At 42.6% G+C, this 8,276-nt stretch overlaps 1 pseudogene; it reads left to right on the top strand.

Annotated features, from left to right (window-relative positions):
• Positions 1-301: 301 nt before the first annotated feature.
• LOC129734953 (transmembrane protein 174-like) lies at positions 302-3,267 on the top strand (annotated as a pseudogene).
• Positions 3,268-8,276: the final 5,009 nt, after the last annotated feature.

Genomic DNA, 8,276 nt, shown 5'->3' with positions numbered 1-8,276 from the left:
TCTCCCATCGAGGAAGTATCAGTGGGTGCCAAATTAAAGAAGAGGATAAACAAAGAGATAAGTAGCTGTGCAAAGGTGAAGCCATTTTGGAAACAATGTTGGTAATTCAAAAATTCTTTGGTGATTACTTCAGGCTTCACTTCCCAGACCTTTATTCTAAGCACAGTTTATTCTTTCACATGATAGACTCTGTTAACCATACACACACAAAGGTCTTGTATAATTAACCTGAACCTTCAACTTTAAATGGTCTACTAAGTTCTTTACAAATCCCCTTTTTCTTGAGGCAGAAGATACAGTAATGGAGCAGAACAACAACAATGTAGAAGATTTCTCCTTGAATGTCTTTTCTGTCACTCCTGGGTGCTATTGAAAGGCATTTAAAGAACAATGCAATCATCAGGCACAGTCAACATGGGTTCACAAAGGGAAAGTCCCGTCTAACTACTTTGATATCCTTCTACAATAAGATCACCTGCCTCATGGATGAAGGGAAGGCAGTGGATATAATTTTCCTGGATTTTAGTAAGGCTTTTGATACTGTCCCTCACAGCATCCTTCTGGACAGGTTGTCCAACTCTGAGATGAGCAGGTACATGCTGTGCTGGGTGAAGAACTGGCTGAAGGGCAGGGCTCAAAGGGCTGTAGTGAATAAGGATACATCTGGCTGGCAGCCAGTCACCAGCGGTGTTCCTCAGGGGTCAATTCTAGGGCCAGTTCTGTTCAATATATTTCTCAATGATTTGGATGCAGGAGTTGAATGCACCTTTAGGAAATCTACTGATGACACCAAACTGGGAGGTGCTGTTGACTCTCTTGAGGGACCTTGTGGCAGTGTGCCTCCCCCCCCCCCCCCCACCTTTGTTTCCATAACAATGCTCAAGTGATAACCACCAGTGGTGGTGGTGATGGCTGTATCCAACTCAAAGCAAATGCAGGGGACACAGATAACCACATGATAGCCAAGGGCTAATTTGAACAATGCACCCACCCAACCACAGTGCTGGTCAAGGTCCAACTCAAGCCAAGTTTATAAAAACTAACTTCTGTAGTCAGTATGCAAATATGACTATGAGTCAATTATCTTGCTCCATCAATAGTGGACAGTCAAGGGCCCATTGAGCTCTCCTGCATGGCAGCGGGCTGCATGCCAGGATCTCCCCTTGAGTAGGGACGCCTCTCAAGGTTACTCCTCGAGGTTCAGAGATTCCTTGCCACAAGAGATTCTCAGTAAGTGATTAGTAGCATGCTAAACTTTGAAAATCTTAGCTAAGCAGTATGAAGGATTGATTGTGCACATATAATCCTTTAGATATAAACCATTGACCAAGTCTGAGACTAAGTCTGGATCTAGCCACACCTAATCTCCCCTCTGAGGAGGAGTTTAGAATGCAAGGTGGTCCTTTCTGAACCTCATGACTCAACAGGAGGGTCTCCCTGACAGTTTTGTCTGACCCTGTCCTCTGTGCAGTAAATAATCAAGTGTACCTTGATGTCAAATCTTGTTAAACCACTGTCGCATTTCCTATCAAACTTTGTTAAATCGCTGTTTCATACCAATAAACATATTGCTACTTCTCTCTTACAAGTGCAGTGCATCACTCATTCTACAACAGGTGAGAGGCCTTACAGAGATAGATTAGAGCAGGGGTCCTCAAACTACGGCCCGTGGGCTGGATACAGCCCCCCAGGGTCCTCAATCCAGCCCCCGGTATTTACAGAACACCCCTGCCCCCCCCCCCCCCCCCCCCGGGGTTTGGGGGGGAGAAACCAAGCAGCCGCAGATGACTGCCTGCCACTTCATCCGCACCGTCCTCCTGTTTAAAAAGTTTGAGGACCCCTGGATTAGAGCATTGGGCAATGATTAACGGGATGAAATTTAACAAGTCCAAATACCGGATTCTGCACATAGGATGGAGTAGCATTGGGCACAAGCCTAAATTGGGAGAGTGGCTGGCAAACAGCCCTGCAGAAAGGGATCTGGGGTGCTGGTTGGCAGCAGGCTCAATTGGAATCAGCAGTGTTCCCTGGCATCCAATAGGGCAAACTGCATTCTGGGGCCCATCAAACACAGCATAAGCAGCCAGCCAAGAGAGGGGATGATCCCACTGTATTTAGTGTTGGTGCAGCCTCACCTTGAGCACTGCTTGCAGTTCTGGGCCCCACAATTTAAGAAGGATGTGAAGGTACTTGAATACGTCCAGAGGAGGGCAACAAAGCTGGTGATAGGACTGGAAGGCATGTCCTATGAGGAGTATCTGAGTACTCTGGGCTCATCTAGCTTGGAGAGAAGGAGGCTGAGGGGCGAGCTCATTGTTCTCTGCAGCTTCCTGAGGAGGGGAAGTGGAGAGGGAGGTGCTGAGCTCTTCTCCCTGGGATCCAGTGACAGGACATGTGGGAACAGTTCAAAGTTGCACCAGGGGAGGTTTAGACTGGACATTAGGAAGCATTTCTTTACCAAGAGGGTGGTCAAACACTGGAACAGGCTTCCTAGAGAGTTGGTCTATGCCCCAAGCCTGTCTAATGTTTAAGAGGCATTTGGACAATGCCCTTAATAACAAGCTTTAACTTTTGTTCAGCCCTGAAGTGGTCAGGCAGTTGGACTAGATGATCATTGTAGGTCCCTTCCAACTGAACTATTCTATTCTGTTATGTTCTATTCCTATTCCATACTATTCTATTCTTATCAGCCAATCAGATCTGATGTCCTGGTGTCAGATGGGGATAAAGCTGGCACCACTTTGCTCTTTTCAGGTGTGTTTTTGGGACTGGTGGGGATCACTTTCACTGTGATGAGATGGATAAAATATAACAGCATTACTCACCTTGAATGGACTCAGTTAACTAGGGCCTATTCTTCTGTCTGTTGGGGTGACTTTTCTGATTCCTGTTTATAAATTTAACATGCTTAAATGCAAGCCCTAGAAAGAAAGAGAGGAAAATACATCAGACCTCGACCAGACTGCAAGTGGACAGTCCTTTGTGTTCACTGGTATTAACCAGCCTATAACTTTTCACAGTGCCACAGTGGTACAGTACATCCTTCCACCATACCCAGCCCAGGAGGGCATTGCTGTGAATCCATGCTGCCTTCACCAGGTGCTCAGCTGCTGCGGTGCCATTTCCTCCAGTGCCTCACCAATTCCCACGCCAGGTTCTGCTCACTTCTGCCCTGCCTAACCCCTGGATAATCCAGTTTTTACCAGAGATTAAAACAATGCTATTTATCTCACAGAGAATACCAGAAATCAGAGGTACATTGAATAATGGGCCATATAAGATTTATTTAAAGAACGATGTGCTCATGTTTATCTGAGGAGACCCTTATTGTTGACTTGAGGATGTACTAAATCCTTAAATGGGTGACATAGGGAGTGTGCTAATTGTCCAGGCACAAGATATGTTAATATTGTTAACTTGAAGATATACTAAATCCTTGAATGGGTGATATGGAGAAATAGTGTGAAATGGGGACAATGGACATCGATTGTGATTGTATATGTCTGCTCAAGGAATGTGGGTATGGTGACTGGTCATGGGTGCGGTGTCTGGTCACATAGGCACACAGCTTTGAGGAGACGCCTACAGTTTTGAGGAGACGCCTGCCCTTCTTCCTCTAACAAAGGGGAGACGGGGAGACGCCTGCCCTTCTTCCTCTAACAAAGGGGCTATTTAAAAAAGAATGAGAAAAGGATGAGAGACATTCCAATGCTATTTAGAGGGAGGGAATGCTAAGTCTCCTTGCTGGAGAAGATCAGATGATCACAAGAACATGAATCACCTACAAACCTGCAAGACCACCACATTCCAGGCAAAGGACTGATAAGCTAATTAACATACGAAGCGGGGTTTAGGTAACGAATATGTATAGGCGTTAATTGAATATTCATTTGTTTTATTGTATAAATGTGAGATGGTTCGTCACTTTGGGCATGCACGCTTGTGGAGGAGTGATCCCCCGTGCATCTGTGCGCAATAAACATACCTACTTTATAACTTTCGAGTTGTAGAGTTTAATTCCGTACGTCATGGGAATGTGCTAATTGTCTAGGCGCAAGATATGTTAATGAGTTCCCGGAAAGTTAATGAATAGACATGAGTCTCTTGTATAAAGAGGGGGCTGAAAAGTCCCCTCGGTGTGCATGACTTTGGTGGAGCGATCCCCCATGCACCCAGCGCTGCCAAATAAAGATAACCTCCGCTCACCTGCATATTGCTGACTGATTCTTCAAATCAATTTGGCAACCGAGATGGGACCTCCTCTGCTCGGCTGCGGGACCCATTGAGAGCAGACACTCCCTAGGGTACCCCCGGGGATTTTCCCGGAGGGGCTCCTCATCTCATCTGGATCACCGCAGGAGCAGACAAGGACTCCATCCTACTGAGCAAAAGGTGTTATCTTTATTCAAATATTGTATTTAGGAATATGTTGGAAGAAGGGTTCGCCGGAGTCAAGAAGATGCTCAATATGAGTTATGCATCTTGCTCAACTTTATTAGTTTCTAACACTACTTATATAGAACCGATACACATGCATATTCGTAAAGCAGAAATATAATTGGTTAGTAGTCTCTAAACGCGCACGGTTCTCACACCCCTAATTATCATGACTAAAATAAGCATTCTATCCATGTAGCTAATTGTGTTGCTGTCCTTCAGCCTTGTAGTTTGTTACTCCCTATTTTCCCATACCGCTCCCTATCTTTCTTGGCCCTGCACCTGCTTTCCCAGCAGCTGTATCTTGTTACAGCCATGGCCTGTTGGCACAACATAATTACTTGGTCTCAGGATTCAAGAATAGCTCAAGGCTACCTTTCTTATTAACTTCAGCACAGCAACTTCAGCCCAATTCTGATTACAGGCCTATTCTAATACCAGGCCTGGATTGTGCAGATCTTCAGAGATTCTAAGGCCACACTTCTGCAGCCATTCTTCTGCATGAATATTACTGTTTTGTATTATCTTTATTCAAATACTGTATTTAGGAATATTGATGTTTTGGATATTTCTGTTTTTGGGGACTGGTCTGTTTGTAAAGCTATCTGTAAGACATAAGATTACTGTATGCTTATGCAGGGTGGCGTATGCCGGGTAGCTAGCACCTCAGGCATACATTTGATTTTGATTTAGTAATTTGTGTTTTAGTCTGGAGACTAAACATTCGATGATTTGGAGTCAATCCGTATGCAGAGGATTGATATTTGATTTTTGATTTAGTGTTTGTTTTGATATTAAGGTAATATCAGAAATTCGTGTTTTAGTTTGGAGACTAAAAATGTTTGGTGATTTGGAGTCAATCCGTATACATGGGATTGATAATTATAGGACTAATATTAATTGTTGTACTTTATGTTGTAAATATAAGAACATTTCTGTATTAGGTGTGAATGTGGGTGTGTGAGTACTGTCTTGAGCAGGGGTCCTCAAACTTTTTAACCAGGGGGCCGGTGCGCGGATGAAGTGGCAGGCAGTCATCTGTGGCTGCTTGGTTTCCCCCCCCAACCCCTGGCGGGGGGGGTCTGTAAATACCAGGGGCCGGATTGAGGATACTGGGGGCCGTATCCGGCCCGCGGGCCGTAGTTTGAGGACCACTGGTCTTGCGCATCTGAGGCGTGAGTGTAAACCTATATATGTTTTAAAGTGCATATAGTGTAAAGAATTATTGAGTATGTGGTGGGGGTTGCTGCTTAAAGACAAAATTCGTCTCTGAGCAGTTACTCTGTGGTGTTTTGGCATCAATTTGATGCAGCCTCCGACTGCATCTTCTGTCGGCAAGAGTCCCCTACCCCTTGGCTTCTCACACAGGTGGACAAGGACTTCTGCACAACATAAAAGGTATTTATATTTATTCTTTGTTTTGAATATTTGATTGTCTTAAGATTTAGTTTTACCCCATAAGATGAAAGACAGGACACTGTCTGACAGGGTTGAGAAGAAGGGATGCCTTCTGAAAAGGGTAATAGCCCTATTTGATTGTCTTAAGATTTGGGAAGCTAAAAACTTCCTTTAGTTTGTCTTAAGATTTGGGGAATTCCTAGAACATAACAACTGAAATAGCGCTCTGTGTCTTGTTTGTTCTATGTGTTGTCTTGTTACATGTTCAAAATTGGAGTTACGAAATGTATGTTAAAAAAAATAATAATATTCTGGTAATTCTAGGCAAATAGCTGAAAAATTAACATTCTGCTTAAGGCCAGAAAAAATTAGAATCTGTTTTTTGGCAGTTATTCATTGAAATGCGTACTTTATGTGATAACGTGAACTGTCAGTGTTCCTAGAGTTGTATGTAAGTGCACGGTACCGTGTAACATACTGCCTGTGTGACTGAGGGCTGCCCAGAGAGTGTGATGTGTGTGAGAGATGCGGTGTCACTGCGAAGCGAATGGGGAGTCCCGATCTGCATGTCTGTGTTCCCCACGAGGGGCCAGCCAGAGACAGACGGAGCGATTGAAAAATCAATTTATGAAGTGTTGAAATGCATAATTAGAAATTAGAGCGGGAGACTGTGGACAAAACATTAGAACTAACATCATTTGGAAAAAGCACGAATTAACCTCTGCCCTTAGTGTCGTAGGTGCTGTCTGTATACTTGAGCAAAGGGTGGCAATTGTCTAAGATATATTATCTCCTCGCAAAAAAAATTAAAAAAATAATAATAAGAAGAAAAATAATGATACCAAGAAATAAGGCTAAATAGAGGTCTTGAACTGTGGTGTGTGTTCTGAAATAAGTATGGTACCTCCAGTAATAACTAATACGTTTTAGACAAATACCGGACTTATTAAGAAGATGGGGGGCAGATCGAGCCAAGAAATAAATACCGAAACACCCCTGGGATATATTTTGAAGCACTGGAAAGAATTTGGCAGAATTCCCAGTGGAAATTTGAACAAAAAGACATTTTTAAAATATTGTCAGAATTGTGGCCTTTCTATACATTAGGTGACGATGAAAGATGGCCACTCAAAGGAAGTCATATTACAACACAATTTTACAGCTTATGCTGTTTATTGTAAGTTTTAGGAATAATGTGTGTATTACTTCAATGTTTTGTTTGGTGCTGTCAAAGAATGATCATAAGGCATAATGATTTTTTGTAGTTGCAAAAGAATTTGAAAAAGTTACTGGAAAAGGGGGGAATGAATGATGTACCACTTATCTATAGGATGATGTACTATGTTTATCTAAAAGCTGGGAAACGTCCAAGGACCCTTATTGCTAACATGACGGATGTACTAATTGCTAAGTCCTTGGATTTGTCATCTTTAAAAAGGCTATCTGGTCCTAAGTTCCTGTTGTTTATACAACGTGGCAAAGACAAGGACTTAAATCATGGTCACTAGTTTAGTGAGATATGTGAATGAGTTCCTGGAATTGTAATGAATATGTAAACGATTTCCTGGAAAGTTAATGAATAGGTATGAGTAGCTTGTATAAAGGGGGGACTGAAAAGTCCCCTCGGTGTGCATGACTTTGGTGGAGCGATCCCCCATGCACCCAGCACTGCCGAATAAAGATAACCTCCGCTCACTTGATTCAAAGAGTATGTACCACACCGAAATACCTTGTAGTGGACAAACAGGCTCTTATCCAAAAACTTTCTCTGATGAGGAAAAGCAGTTTTCTATAGCCATCATTTCTCAGAAAGCTTTCCTTGTATTTTTCTGTCTCCTGCACTGTTGATAATTTTGATTCACAAGAATGTCAAGCTTTTAGAAGGTTGTTTTCCTTTCCAAAGGTAAAGCTAAGCATTTCTAACATCATCCAAAGTGGTCAGAGGAGAAGAGACAGTTTTGAAAACATGCATTTATGACTGATACTGTGATAAACATTTGAAGACTTGGCAGCGTATCATCACTGACCTTTACTTGTGAGCACTCATAACTGCAGAGATTAATTAATTAAGTTTTACTAAAATGTTTTGAGGATGTAAGATTCCAGTTACTGTAAGTACAACAGAAAATCTTATATACTGCCTACTTATCTTCAGAACAGTCTGCTTAGGGGAATATGTATGTACAGTAAAATACTGCAAACTGCAGAAGTCGTAGTAACAACATGAGATCTTGGGGCAGGAAGGAAAAGATACAATCAGTATAATATATTTATCTATAGACTCCTATTCAAACATGGCTTTCAGAGACACCAACATAATACATATATTGAATTTGCTTCCACTAGTTTCTAAGGAGTGCTACATGCTACCTGGAGAAAAGTCCATAGTCACTACTCAAAAAAAAGTAGTTTTAAAGTAGTTGGTTTGCAAGCCCACCTGG

Source organism: Falco cherrug, assembly GCF_023634085.1.
Source record: "Falco cherrug isolate bFalChe1 chromosome W unlocalized genomic scaffold, bFalChe1.pri SUPER_W_unloc_1, whole genome shotgun sequence".
NCBI classification, from domain to species: Eukaryota; Metazoa; Chordata; class Aves; order Falconiformes; family Falconidae; genus Falco; species Falco cherrug.
Note: the sequence above shows the minus strand (reverse complement) of the source record. Positions and strands in the feature narration are given on the sequence as shown.